The sequence below is a fragment of the Marmota flaviventris genome, chromosome X (assembly GCF_047511675.1).
Source record: "Marmota flaviventris isolate mMarFla1 chromosome X, mMarFla1.hap1, whole genome shotgun sequence".
Classification (NCBI taxonomy): domain Eukaryota; kingdom Metazoa; phylum Chordata; class Mammalia; order Rodentia; family Sciuridae; genus Marmota; species Marmota flaviventris.
In genome coordinates, this window is record NC_092518.1 from 88,239,639 (window position 1) to 88,255,291 (window position 15,653).

The following is a 15,653-nucleotide window of genomic DNA, read 5'->3' on the forward strand; positions in this document are numbered from 1 at the left end:
GAGGAAGGAATGCAGGCTGTGAACTTGAGTTGACTGGATCATAACTGTAGAGCTGTTTTGGAATATATTTTTACCTCTGTATTTTCCTGGAATACAATAAAGCACATTTTCTGGGATATCTCATTTTCATATTGAACGTCAGTTCTGGTGTGAACTGAACATAAAGCTATAACTGTGAGCTCTACTCAAGGTGGTAGCTAGAGGAGCTAACGCACACACACAGAGCCAGTCCCATTTCTCTATTTACTTCATTCCCCTTATGAAATTAAATACAATGAATATTTTTCCAAAGAATGGAATATATGTACCCCTGACTTTTGTCAATTTTGTACATGTGTTTTGGTTTACATTTTTATCCAATTCCCTTTAATTTTGAATAAAAAATTTCAAACAATACACAGAAGCATTTATTAATTTCAATCAAACTGCATTTCTCACTGACCTCACACCTATCTCCTGATCCAAAGGAGTCTTTGTTAATAAAATGTTACATGCTCTGTGGATGTGTCCCCATAGGTTAGGTATACACAATCATATAAACAAAATATACACACAGCATTTTCCAAAAGCAAAGTCACAGTAATCATCTTCATTTGCACTTTGTCTTTTCCAGTTTAGTGGCTTCAGAGTTTTTTAAGAAATAATGTTTGAGTTAATAATTCTGATTTTGGCATATTTTAACATGTTTATTGTTAAAATATGGTTTATATGAATTTTCTATTGAAATTACATACTAAGTGTTCACTTCGGCAACATATATACTAAAATTGGAACAATATAGAGAAGATTAGCATGGCCACTGCACAAGAATGACATGCAAATTCATGAAGTGTTCCATATTTTTACTATAGTGACACAGCCACATTAATGTTCATAGCAGCACAACTCACAATAATCAAACTATGGAACCAACTTAGATGCCCTTCAATAGATGAATGGATAAAGAAATTATGGTAGGTAGATATATATATATATATATATATATATATATATATATATATATATATACACACACACACAATGGAATATTTTATATTTATATATATACAATGGAATATTAATCCACAATAAAAGAATAAAATTATGGCATTTTCAGGTAAATGGATGGATTTGGAGAATAACATACTAAGTGAAGTAAGCCAATCCCCAAAAAAGAAAGGCTGAATGTTTTATCTGATAAGTGAATGCTAATCCATAATTGGGGGGGGGAGCATGGGATGAGTGGAGGAACTTTGGATTGGCCAAAAGGGAGGGAAGATAGAGGAGGGGGAGGGCAATAGGAAAGATGGTGGAATGAGATGACCATCAATTACCCTAGGGGTGTGTATGATTGCACTAATGGTGTGACCCTACTTTGTGTACAACAGAGAAGTGAAAAACTGTGCTCCGTTTATATACAATGAACTGAAGAGCATTCTGCTATCATGCATAACTGATTAGAACAAATAAATAAATTTTAAAAAGAAGTACAATATACGAGATCTGAACATCAAGGATTCACGTTACATTTGTAAAGAGTGTTCTACAGTTGTACAAAGATTTGGCTGTACAGGGAAAGGCTTCAAGTGATTTAACCTGGCCTCAATCACTTGTGCCCACATTTTCATAATTCATTTTGCAAACCACTAGGACAAGGCTTTTGCTATATGCCCAAGCCTCATTCTCCTGGCCAGAAAGTGACTACTCATGGTTAATCAGATGTGTCCAGTGTTCTGAACAGGGGAACTCTGCAGGTGTTTACAACATAGGTAATAAGTGTGGCAAGTGTGCTGGATCCACTTACTTTTTGTCACAAAAAAGATTGAGCAAGTATCCATCTTGCTAGCTTCCCAGTTTGGCCAGTGGAAACTGGAGCAAATTAGGTTGGGTCTCAAAGAAATATTCACTTGCCCACTACTCCCCTCTTTTTGGCTTACATTGCTTTGCCTACAATGAAGTTCATTCGTGAAAGTGTTTCTGTATCTTTGGACACTCAGACTTTAACTGTTCCTATGTGTTCTTTTTACCACCTGTTATGATTTGGATCTGAAATGACCCCAAAGGCTATGTGCCAGAGTCTTGGACACCAGCCTGTGGTACTATTGGAGGTGGGTATAACCTTCAGGAGGTAGAGCCTAGTGGAAGGAAGTTATACACTGAAGGTGTGCCAGTGAGGGGCATATTGGGATTCTGGTCCCTTCCTCTCATTTTTTGTTCCCTATTTCCTGGTCACCATAATGTTAGCAGCTTTTTCTACCACATGCTCCCCACCACAATGTTCAGCCTCAGCACAAGCCAAAGAGTAGGGACCAAGTGACCATGGACTGAAACCACAAGCCAAAATAAAATTTTCTGCTTTATAAGTTGATTTTCTCAGTCATTTTGTCATAGTGACAGAAAACTAACACCCCATCTAAATTCAGAAGTAGAAACTAAAAGACAATTAATTATCCTATAGTTCATAAATTGATCAGTCAAGGAAATAAAAAGCTGAATTTTAAAAATGCTAAGTTCTGACACCCTGGCATCAATGGCGTGCTCAAAACTACTCCAGCCCCATCCACAGAAGGATTGGGCTGAGCTACTGAGAAAGGTTGAATTTCTAGCAATGTGTGTATATCCATTTATAGCCTGCCTCTTGTTAAAATTAGATTTAATATAGTTAATCAAAACCTATTGACAAAAAGAGAATAAAAAACAGGAAGTGCATTCTAAGGCAATAGTCTTCAAAAGAATTTTCCCAAGGGTAACAGATAAAGACTAGAGAAGAGTCAACACAGTTCACCGAGGACTAACAAAATAAGATAATCCAGTTGATTTGAATTAAAATGTGACAGTTTCTGCTAAAATGAGCACTGCTTATTTTTCCTGAGTTTCTTCTGCCTGCATCCAAGATCCATTCCCATTTTCTAAGGGATCTAGGTGAAATAGAACAGAGGTATGAGGGGGTCACACAAAGCCAGGGGCACGGTCTATAGAATGCTTAGGCTTATGGAACACTTAATAGAACCAAATAATATATTTTAGCACTCTTAGATTTTCAGATAGGCTAACAGGCAGGAAAAACTGAACAATCTTTGAATTACACTCAGAAAGAAAATTTAAAACTCCTTCCACAAAATAATAACTTTATATATGAGGTCTCCAAAGAATCTTGATTTGAAGGACAACTGGTGTTTCAGGAATTTTTTGGCTGGGGGGACGTACTGGGGATTGAACTTGAGCACTAGACCACTGATCACATCCCCAGATCTATTTTGTATTTTATTTAGAGATAGGGTCTCACGAGTTACTTAGCACTTGCTAAGTTGCTGAGGCTGTCTTTGACCTCGCAATCCTCCTACCTCAGCCTCCCAAGCTTCAGGGATTATAGGCATGCACCACCATGCCTGGCTCAGGAATTTTTTAATAGCAAAAGAAATGCCAACTTAGGGCTGGGACTGTGGCTCAGTGGTAGAGTGCTTGCCTAGCATGTGTGAGGCCCTGGGTTTGATTCTCAGCACCACATAAAAATAAATAAAATAAAGGTATTGTGTCCAACTACAACTAAAAAAATAAATATTAAAAAAAGAAATGCCAACTTATTTTTTACATAGTTAAGTTCAAACAACTTATTGAATATGCAATGGAGCCTGGGAAGCCGTGTTCATAGTGTCTTGGAGATGGGATGACTGAGAGGAAGTGGGAGAAGGTCAGGTAAACTGTACAGGGATATAGTCACAGAGGGTTTCCCACCCTCCTGTCTGAGGGACCCTGCTATGTATGGACTCCTCAAACTACACAGAGGAAGGAAGAGATAATAAGTGCAGATTTGGGGTCAGCATAAAATGGAACTATTTTAACATACATGTGAATCTTCTGGGCATGAGTGCTATAATAGTAAACAACCATCCCAAGACATGTATCACTCCTTGCAAAATGTATGGTGTCACCATTATGTACTAGAGAATTAAGGATCATCCATCAGCATACTATTCCACCATGTGGAGAAATAGTAATGCTGTTTTCTAAGATAAGTTGCTCCAAGTATTTTTTGAATCTGTCAAGATTAATTAGAGCCAGGTGCTACGGCACATGCCTGTAATCCCAGCTACTCAAGGAGGCTGAGCAAGAGGATTGCCAAGTTTGAGGCCACCCTGGGCAACATAACAAGAGGATAACTGTCATAAAACAAAATAAAAAATTTAAAAGGGCTGGGAATGTAGCACAGTGGTACAGAACTTCATATGAAAGGCCCTAGATTTAATCCCCAGGAAAACACACACACACACACACACACACACAAACACACACACACAGCATCAGCAGGATAGAAGCCCATTTTAAGACTACCTTTTAAAAACATGCAAACTAGGAAATTATCTAATCTGTATGAACTTCAACTTATAAGTATTTATAAAAACAGCTCACAATTACTAAATCATTACTGTGCACTATTCTCTGGGTTCTCATTTATAGTGCCAATTCTCAAGCATTGTTCCATCAGGAACAAGACAACAATGTCTATTTTTGCCACTTCTACCAAATGTAGTATTGGAAGTTCATATGTAGAATATAGAAAACTAAAGAAAAGATAAAATCGTGAAATAATCCACCAGGTATGGCAGATGACACCAATAAACCCAATGACTCCAGAGGCCGAGGCAGGAGGATGGCAAGTCTGAGCCCAGCCTCAGCAATTTAGGAAGACCCTTTCACAAGATATAGCTGGGGATGTAGTTCAGTGGTAGTAAAGCACCTCTGGGTTCAATGCTCAGTAGTGCGTGCATGTGCACACACACACACACACACACTTATAAAGAGGATATATATATATATATATATATATATATATATACATATACTCCTTGATAATAGTGGATGAAAGAGGAGAATTGCACCTGACTTCTCTTCAAAATTTCATGCAAAAAAGAAGGGAATAGAGTAAAATGCTTAAAGTGTTTAGAGATAAAAGCCACCAATAAAGAATCCTGTACCCTGTGAAATTATCCTTCAAGAGTGAAGCAGCATGAAGACTGTCTCAGAAAACAAAAATATAGGGAATTTACTGCCAAGAGCCTTTCCTTGTAAGAAATAGTAAATTAATTTCTTTAGAAAAAAATTCTTTAGATCGGAAACTTGGATTTATTGGGCTGGGGTTGTGACTCAGTGGTAGAGCACTCACCTACCATGCATGAGGCACTGGGTTCAATTCTCAGCACCACATAAAAATAAAATAAAGATCTTGTGTCCACCTATAATTAAAAAGTAAATATTAAAAAAAGAAACTTGGATTTACATAAAGAAAGCATATTAGAGAAGATTATAAAGGAAAATAAAATGTTTAATTTTCTTATTCTTAATTGATCTAAGAGAAGTTTATTCAAAATAATAGCAACAATTATTTCTTTATGTATGCACATATACACACAATCATACACACACACACATACTTATGTATAAGTTAAATAAATGACATAAGGGACAGGAACTAGGAATTGGAATTATTTTGTTTTATAAGGCAAATTGCACTAAATTTAAAATGGTACTGTGTTATTTGACAATGGATTTGCATTAGTTATAAATGTATAATGCAAATTATCTTGAGAAAGCGATAAAAAATATTTAGAAATGCCTGAAATGCTGAGAGAAAATGGAATCATAGAAATGGTCAATTAATTCCAAATAGGTGCAAAATGAGTAAAAGACAAAAATAAAAACAAAGAAGAGTAACAAATAGAAAAGTAGCATGCATAGCCTATATTCATCCAACTATATCCATAATCACTTTAAACATCAACCATTAAACACATACTAAGTAAAAGAAATTGTGAGAGTAGATCAAATGTCTAGATTCATTTGCATGCAGTCTACATGAAATCCACTTTAGATATAAAAGTATATATAAAGGGAATGGGAAAATATGTATCATGCTAACAATAATTTTAAAAAGCATTAGAAGGGCTGGGGATGTGGCTCAAGTGGTAGCACACTCGCCTGGCATGCGCGTAGCGCTGGGTTCATTCCTCAGCACCACATACAAAAATAAAGATGTTGTGTCCGCCGAAAACTAAAAAATTATTATTAAAAAATTCTCTCTCTCTCTCTCTCTCTCTCTCTCTCTCTCTCTCTCTCTCTCTAAAAAAAAAAAAGCATTAGAAGACTTGTTAATTTAAGACAGGGCAGATTTCAGAGCAGGTACTTTATAAGAAAGAGAAACATTATGTCGTGATAAAGGGGTGGGTTCTCCAAAAAGGCATAAATATCCTTACTGCTTACATGACCAATGAGAAGAGTGTCAAAATATGCGAGGGAAGGACAGACAGATCCATGTGTAAGGGAAACAGATGGAACAACTGTTGTATTTGGGGATATCACAAATGGACATATCTAACAGGCAGACAATCATTTAGGACACAGTGGAATTCAACAGCATCAGTAATTGACTAGATTCGATTCATCTCTATCTGTAGAATATAGATGGTTCCTTACTTAAAATGGTTTGATCTCTGAATTGATTATCTGATGGTCCAAAGAAATACCATACCCTCATTCTGTTTTTTTATACCTTCAGTAGACTTTTCAATAAATTATTTGAGATATTCAATACCTTATTATAAAACTGGGTTTGTATCAGATTGTTTTGCTGAAGGATAGGATAATATAAGTATACTGCATAAATCTAAGATATCTAGATAAACCCAGGCACAAAGACACATGCCTGCAGTCCCAATGACTAGGGAGGCTAAGGCAGGAAGATTCCAAGTTCAAGACTATCCTCAGAAACTTAGAAAGGCCCTAAGAAATATAGTGAGACCCTGTCTCAAAAATGAAAAATAAAAGGGGCTGTTGGTGTGGTTCAGTGGCTAAGTGCCACTTGGTTCAATCCACAGTACTTAAAAAAACAAAAGATAGCTAGAAAGTTATGATGTTCAGTACCATAACCATACTAAATGCATCTTTGACTTCTGATATTTTCACTTCTGAGGGTTTATTGGGATATAACCCCATCATAAACTGAGGAATATCTACCCTTTATCCAAAAATAGCAGAATACACATTCTTTTCATCTCACGTGGAACATTCACTGAGAGACACCACATCTTCAGCAATAATACACCATAACAATATTTTTATTTTTTATTTGTTTTAATTAGTTACACATGACAGTACAATGATCTTGACATATCATACATTTGAATCAGATGGGATATAACTTCTCATTTTTCTGAGTGTACAGGTTTCAGAATTATATTGGTCATGCATCACCATAACAAATTTAGATGGTGGTAGTGGTTATACAAAATTGTGAATACACTAGAAAACACTTAATTGTACACTTTAAAATGGTTAAAATGTTGAATTTTCCGTTATGTGCATTTTCTCTCAATTTTTAAAATGTGCAAAAACTGAAGGTAGCAAGCTGTGAACAAACTCTAAGAAGAAATCTCATTAGGGCATTTTCCTAGAATCATAGGAAACTGGGTAGAAAGATATTATTGTTTTACAGTGCATGATATATATGGTGGTACAAATTCAAGCTATAAATATATTTTTGTGAATTCTAACCATCCCAAAATCTGAAAAAAAAGCAGTCTGCGATGGCTAGCAAAAGTTTCTGTTGGTGACCCTCTCTACTAAATTAATATAAAATGATCAATTTATTAACTTCTTTGGAAAGTAGGATACATTTTTAGTGAATAAGTATGAAATAAATTACACCTAAAGATTTTTGTTACATGGAATACCTGTTTTTTTAATTACTTAAAGAAAAATACTCATATCAGTGAGGTCATTATAGAGCCTACAGAATGGGAGCAAAGTTTTACCACATACATGTCAGAGCAAGCTCTAATCTCTAGGATACATAAAGAACTCAAAAATCTTAACACACACACACACATACACACACACACACACACAAATAATCCAATCAATAAATGGGCCCAGAAACTGAACAGACACTTCTCAGGTGGTGATATACAATCAATGAACAAATACATGAAAAATGTTCAATATTGCTAGCAACTAGAGAAATGCAAATCAAATCTACTCTATCTCACTGCGGTCAGAATGGAAGCTATTAAGGATACAAACAACAATAAATGTTGGCAAGGATGTGGGGGCAAAAGCACACTCCTACATTGTGATGGGACTGCAAATTGGTGCAATCAATCTGGAAAGCAGTATGGAGATTCCATGGGAAACTTAGAATGGAACCACCATTTGACTCAGCTATCCCACTCCTTGGTTTATATATGAAGGACTTAAAAACAGCATATACAGTGATGCAGTCACATCAATGGTTTTGGCAGAACAATTCACAATAGCTAATTCATGGAACCAACCTAGATGCCCTTCAGTAGATGCATGGATAAAGAAAATGTGGTATTTATACACAATGGAATATTACTCAGCATTAAAAGAGAATACAATTATGGCATTTGCAGGTAAATGGATGGAGTTGGAGAATTGTAGGGATTGACTGTGGAAATATACAGGGAAGTGTTTCTCTGTAATCAAAGTCCCAGGGTAGGGGATGGGTAATAGGCACTCTGTTTCCCACCCTTAGAATGTCCTGCAGTTTCTCCTAGGAATTAGTAAGATAACTAATACATGTGCTATGTCTAATTGCTGTGGCAATGCTGCTAGAGTCTTATCAGCCTCGACCTTGATCTCAGGCACACAGCTCCTGGGAATAAAGAAACTCTCTTTTTAGATGACCACAATGTTTCACTGAGCCTCAACCTGTCCACATAACAGTAACTTTATACAATGGACTTTCTTGAGAGCTACACAAAGCTCATCATATTACACATTGCAACTTAGTATGTAACTGAGGAATAAGCTGCATAATGTTGCTAAGTCTGTAACCTGCCTAGTAATACAATGAACAATATATATATATATATATATATATATATATATATATATATATATATATATATATATAATGCCACTGACCTAAAGTAACCTATCGATATAAATAAAGCTTGGCAGCTTGGCCTCTCTGTCATTCTGCCATCTTTCTTTCCTGCCACTGAAAAAAAAAATACTCATGTGATTTCTATTTACTTACTTTCCTATTCTTGGTGTTAATTTTTTATATGTAGGTACAAAATAACAAAAATATCTAAGATTCAAGCCGATGTTATGGTTTGTTTTTTATCATTATCAAAGTCCAAAATCTGGATTTACAACATGAAAAAATATTGATATTGTTACTGTCCCTTGGCTTGCTTAGGGCTGATAACACAGATTACCTACCATAACTGGTTGTCTTAAAGACAGACATTTTTTTTCCTGACAGTTCTGGAGACGGGATGGTTTGACATCAAGGTGCAAACAGTTTCTTTATCTAGCAAAGGTCCTATTCCTACTCTGATTATATTGTCTTCTTACTGCATCCTCAAGTGGCTGAGAGAGTGAGAGATATTTCACATCTCTGTTCTTATAAGGCTACCCTCATGACCTCATCTAAACCTAATCACCTCTTAAAGGTCACACATCCAAATAATACCACACTGGGTATCAATTTGGGTAGTGGGACAAAATCATTCAGTCCATATAGCATCCTTTTTTTAGGGAAAGATTAATAAATATAAATTGTTATATCATTTTAAAAATACTTATTCTAATTTTAAATATGAAGATAAATTCAGTGTTCTTCCTTCAGTGTATATGAAATGGATATTTTGGTGCTTCACAAAAAAACTGGTAATCTCCCTGTTCCCCATACACAAATCTTCCTCTAGTGGATAGTATGTGCTGAATAATCAAAAAAGTCCCAAGTATTCAGAAATGATGTTTCTGCTATCTCATATATTCATGGCTAAGATAATTTTAAAAACTAAAACAAATATGTAAGATGATTAAAACAAGCCAGATCAAAAAAGTATAAGCCATCTAATTCCATTTAAATAAAATTATAAGAAATCAAAACTAATCTGTTATCAAAAGATGTGTGGTAGCCTTGGCACAAAGAAATGTGAGGGGAGAATGTTCTGAAAACATGATGTTCTGGGAATAAAATCATAATAGTATTTAAGAGCACATGGTCATTTGAAAGATGTTCCTGGGAAAATACACAGTAATTGTTACTTTTAAATTTTTAAATTCTTATAAGTGAGATTTTGAGCTATTTATGGCTTAAAAATAATCATTAGACAATGGACAAAAGTGTAACTACTCAGGAAGAATTTATGAAAGAATTTGAAATTGCTAGAAAATGAGGACAACCACCCCAGAGAGGAAGTGTTGGGGGTCTCCTGAGAACTGCTGCTCTTCAGATCTGGAGTAGAAGCTTCAGCAGCCAGCATGACCCACATCCTCAGAAATTATCTTCTCCAGAAACCTGTTATAAGCTCAGTCACCAGAAGAAGAGCAGTCTAGCAAGACAGAGAATCCAGATATTACTAAGCTTTATTGGAATAATTGTATACATAGAACCATGCTAAGCACTGAAGTGAGCTCATGAACCCACAATAACCACACGGCTATGGGATTACATGTGTGTTATTACTGCTGGTTCCAGCAATCCCATGGGTGAGCATTCTCGTACCCATTTTACAGGACAAGCTGGGTCACAAAGGGCTGTTTCCTGTCTTATCCTTCCACACCATGAGGCCACATAGCAAGTGAATCCAGGATATGCTAGAGCTGGATATCACACTGCCTGGGACCAGGAGAGTCCCACATCTCTCTCCCTCTCATGACAGTGGGGCTCTGGTCCCAGGGTGGTAGTAAAGTGACTGTCTGGGATCTCTTTATCTTCCCACACCCCAGGTAGGCTCAGCCCCCACCATGGGGCATCTACACCTTCTGCCTAGTCCAAACACTTGGATACACGGCCCTGATCCCAAAGCAGAGTTAAGTCTATCCCCTTTAGAATGTCATTACTCTCACCATGGTCACCCTAATGACACCAGGCTCCTATGGCAACCAAGATGTGCAGGAAGTTCCTGTATTCCAGAAATGCCTTCCATGTAGTCTTCCCTTCTGTACTATTGTCTCTCACTTAAAAGCACCTTCACCACCCTTCAGGCCACCTGAAAAAAAGCATACTAATTAGAAGAAGTATGTGGGGATGCAGGCAATTGGGCACACTGTGCACAGGTTGTTGGAACAAAGCACAAGTCTGTTAACAGAATTTTTTTCATTTAAAAATGACCATAGAACCCAGGTATACACTAAATATAGTTTCTCCCTGGAAACTCACATTCCATGCTGCACTACAAAAATCAGGATTCTGGCATTTCTTTCATGTGAAATGACAAAACCTATACAATATGTATGCATAAATCCAAAGTGATATAAACAAATGTCTGATTCAATAAAGAAATGGGTAAAAGGTGACAAACTATCTTGATCCAGTAATTCTCTCCAACTAGATGAAAAGTAAGAAGACAGGAAAGAAAGGACATGATGAGGTGGGACCCAAGTCTGCTTCTTCTAGCTACTTTCCCAGATGATGCCTCAAATCTTCTGTTATGGAACACAGGAAACAGGGTGGACTGGCAGTAACATATATCAAAATCCTAACATATGCCAGACATTCTGTGGGCCTTTCTTTTTCTTATTACAATAATTATGTAAGGAAAGCACCCTGGGGCCCATATGACAGACAAACAAGCTCAGATTCACAGAATATATGTCCATTTCCAGGGTGGAACATCAATCTCTCACCTTCTACTGAACCCAACAAGCTGCCTTCCATTTAGAAAATGGGTTTCCAGTGCTTCAGGGCTGACAATGAGAAACTCACTCAATATGAAGCCTAAGTATGTCATGTCCCCTTGGTAATCACTCCCCTTTTATTGATAAAGATGATGGTGGGCATGGAATCCTGCCCTGTGTCCAAGAGGCCTGGGTGTGGGTTCCATATGGATTATCTGATTTCTGACATACTGAACTGGACCCTGGAAGCAGCACAAGTTGTTGGCATTTAGAAAGGAAACCTGAATCTTATTTTAACTGTAATAATTCTAGCTAGAATTAGTAATTATCCCCATTACTTAGATCAGGCAACAAAAATTGAAAGTTAGGTAACTTGGCCTAAGGAAGCAACCCTATTAATAAATGTTCTAGAGCTCAAAATCTAAAATAATTCAAAACATTAAAATTTGTCACCTCTGAACTCTAAGCTGAGATAGACATTTGATATACAAGGCATTGGAATTCACTGGAATTTGGTTGTTTTCTTGAAGACAATGTGCTGAAGTACTTTTTAAATAATAACTATAATTATAAAATGTATAATTCTATTCACGTAGGCAAAGTACAAAACAAAGTATGCAAATGGGAGAAATTATTTCTAATCTATACTCAATCATGAGTTTGTAACCCATGATGCATACAATTCCCCCCCTCTACACACACACACACACACACACACACACACACACACATTTGTGGATGAACTTTCATTTTTATTTACTTATTTTTATGTGGTGCTGAGAATCAAACCAGTGCCTCACACATGCCAGGCAAGTGCTCTACCACTGAGCCACAACCCCAGTCCTGATGTGTGGAATATTCTTAAACAACTGACATATGTTAATTATATCAAGAAATAATACACATTAAAAGCAAAATCAAATCCTAAACAAATACTTGGAAAAACACCAAAAATAAACATATTTAGTCAATCAGGCAAGTCACAAAATATAAGGTCAAATATGGTCCCACTATAGAAAAAATTACAACTATCAACCTACCTAGGCTAATGGATATGTATAGATAATTAAATACAAGTTATAGTATTACATAGAGAGAGAAAGTCTAGAGAACAAGTAAGAACTAATCAATGGAAACTCTCTTTGCATTAAAGGATGAGAAAATTATAGGGAAAGAAAGAGGAGACAAAATAATTTTAATTACTAATATACATTTCAATTATGTTTGATATGTCTTGGGCATGTGCATGCCTACATGTGTGTATGTGGGATTGAAACCAGAGTCTCACAGATGCTTGGCAGTTGCTCTACCACTGAACTACATCCCCAGCCTTGTTTTACATGTCTTAAATAACAAAATAAATTAACTGGTAGTGTGGCAAAGTGATTGAGATAAAGTTTCATAAATAAGGAAATTCATAAACACATTAATAGACTAAGAATCATGACCATATACATGGGAAAATTGCACAAAAATAATAATTTAATAAAATTAAGCACATTTTTAAAATGTGTAAACTATAGTATTTTAAATATGAGAACCTTATTGTTTAAAATGTTCAAAAGAAAATGATTGTGAACTAATTATACATATGATGCCCACATAATCACTGCTTTGGAAACATGCTCATAATATACTGTTTTATGTGTTAAAAAGAAGCAGATCAAATCAATTTGACAGTGTTTCTGTATATGTGGGTGTTCCTATGTTTCTATGTCTCAACCTTCTTTACAATAATATTCTCACATAAAGTCGAGCAGTTTTCTATTCAGTCCACACAGAGGCTAGACTTTTAATACCATGGTAAAAGATCCCAGGGTGGGAATAAAGATAGTAGGATCACCTCCAATGTGTGGAAAAGTCCAGAAAACTTTGGCATGTACAAATAAATCCAGGCAGCTTCCTCACAGCCCATAAATCCCATACCTGTGTCCAAGCCTCCTACTGGACACTTTCACTCCTACAATTCAGACTCCCATCACCAGGTGGCATCATTCTCCATCTTTTCCAGGTCATTTCTACCTCAAGGAAAGGTATCATTTCTATGAACAGAAATAGAATTTTTCCTCAAAGCAGATTATGAAACAACAAAGTGTATGAACTCAGTTCTCACTGAAAACTTTCCATGTGTATAAAGCTGAAAGAACACATGCATAGTTTCATTCTCTGCTTACTCCTATGCCTACATATAATAAATTAAAAAAAAATAATTTTAGTTGCATCAGACATAATAACTTTATTTATTTTTATGTGGTGCTGAGGATTGGACCCAATGCCTCACACATGCTAGGCAAGTGCTCTACCACTGTGCCACGACCCCAGCCCTATGTAACAAATTTTTGAAATATATACTGGGGTCTAGTTTGTGCTGGCACGCCAGGCCAGTTCTACATGCACATCCCACACTCCTCTCTCTTTCTCTAGACCTTGTACAACAGGATATCTCCAAAGGAAGCAATATGGATGTTAAAGGTTCTGCTATGTTGTATTATCTTAATGGACTGCATTTCAGGCAACAAGAGTCCAACAGTCACCCTGAATCTTGGAAACTCAGCATCTGAGCAAGACATGGTACAGTTGTGTGGGGAGAGGATGAAACTTGGGAAACTGATGTACCTAGTGCTAATAGGCTACCTTCTCCTCACTCACAGATATGGAGTGAAGGAAGATGAAACCCTCATATGGCTTCAGTGTTGATTCTTCTCATGAGCAGGGAACTACAGACTCTTCCTTTAGCCCTGTGCTAGGGCAGGGTTGGTGAATTGCCAAACTAGTTTTGTGCCCATCTTTTCCCTAGCAGGGAGGCCCTTCCTAATTACTATCCTGTGGTGATATATTTTCTGTTTCATTAAGACCTCCTCCCCCAGTTGGGAACATGGACCCAGAGCCACAGAGACAAAAAAGAGGAGAGACCAAATTTTCAAAGACAAGTACAACACTTATGTATGATGCATTCAAAATTCATTCTATTGTCATGTATAACTAATTAGAACAAATGAAAATGAAAAAAAGACAAGCACAGGCCTGGGAACCCTGTCCAAATATCTAATTTCTCTGATTTAGTGAAATGGTTTTCACAGACTTCTCACATGATGTTCACCTTCCTCGGTTCCTCTTGGATAGTTGTGAGAAAGTAGGCATTCTCATGTCCTACAGGAGCTAATATCAAATGGCACAAACTTCATGGAGTGTACCTGATGCTATCTAGCAATATTACAAAGGCAGACACTCCTGAAACAGCAATGTGCCTTCTAAGAATCTATGTCAAAGATACAATGCAAAAAGATAAGGGAGAATTCATAACAGCACAAGTTTAGAAACATAACAGATATTCACAAACAAGAGGCTGGTGAAATAATCTACTATAAACCTGAGGACTATGCAGGTATAAAAAACAATGCAGAATCCCTCTCTTGCTGCTATGGAGTGATCTTCAGGATTCATTTTTAGGTTAAAAAAAAGAAGATCCAGAAAAAAGTATTAGCTGCAGCTGTCCAATAAGAAGCCATAATTGGGCTGAGGTTGTAGCTCAGTGGTAGAGCGCTTGCCTAGGAAGCATGAGGCACTAGGTTTGTCCTCAGCACCACATAAAAAATAAAAAAAGTGCTGTTTCCATATACAACTTAAAAAGCTTAAAATTGTTTTAAAAAGAAGCCATAATATAAATGTGGACGTTCATACTTCAAATTTGAATTAAATTATAACTCACTTCCTCAGTCACACTTGCCATGGGCTCAATAGTCACAGGTAGCCAGTGACAATCACCTTGCACACTTTGGATAGAGAATGTTCAGACAGAGAACACTTTCATTTCTGAAGGAATTTACATTGGACAATGCTGGTGTAGAACATGCTACCTTTTACTGGTGGGCAAATACATACCATGTTTGATTATCTTATTAAAAATTGGACAGTTGAAACCAAAACTGAAAAAAAAGATTAGCTATAAGGGGATGGTGAAGCAGCCCAGGATGGAGACAGATGATGTTCACTCTCTTAAAAACATAATAGATACTTAC

General features: G+C 36.5%; 1 long non-coding RNA gene and 1 other non-coding gene across 3 annotated transcripts in view; one reads left to right on the forward strand and one right to left on the reverse strand.

Annotated features, from left to right (window-relative positions):
* Positions 1 to 737: 737 nt before the first annotated feature.
* Positions 738 to 844, forward strand: LOC114092296 (U6 spliceosomal RNA). Its single transcript, XR_003582679.2, has one exon. It is a non-coding gene; the product is annotated as a U6 spliceosomal RNA (small nuclear RNA).
* An 8,077-nt stretch (positions 845 to 8,921) lies between these two features.
* Positions 8,922 to 15,653, reverse strand: part of LOC114089707 (uncharacterized) — a 93,415-nt gene continuing 86,683 nt past the window's right edge. For both annotated transcript variants that reach the window (XR_011705685.1, XR_011705684.1), the window contains 2 exons: positions 10,864 to 11,006; positions 8,922 to 10,346 (listed from right to left, as the gene is read on the reverse strand). This is a non-coding gene — a long non-coding RNA (uncharacterized lncRNA). The remainder of the gene's footprint in view (positions 10,347 to 10,863; positions 11,007 to 15,653) is intronic.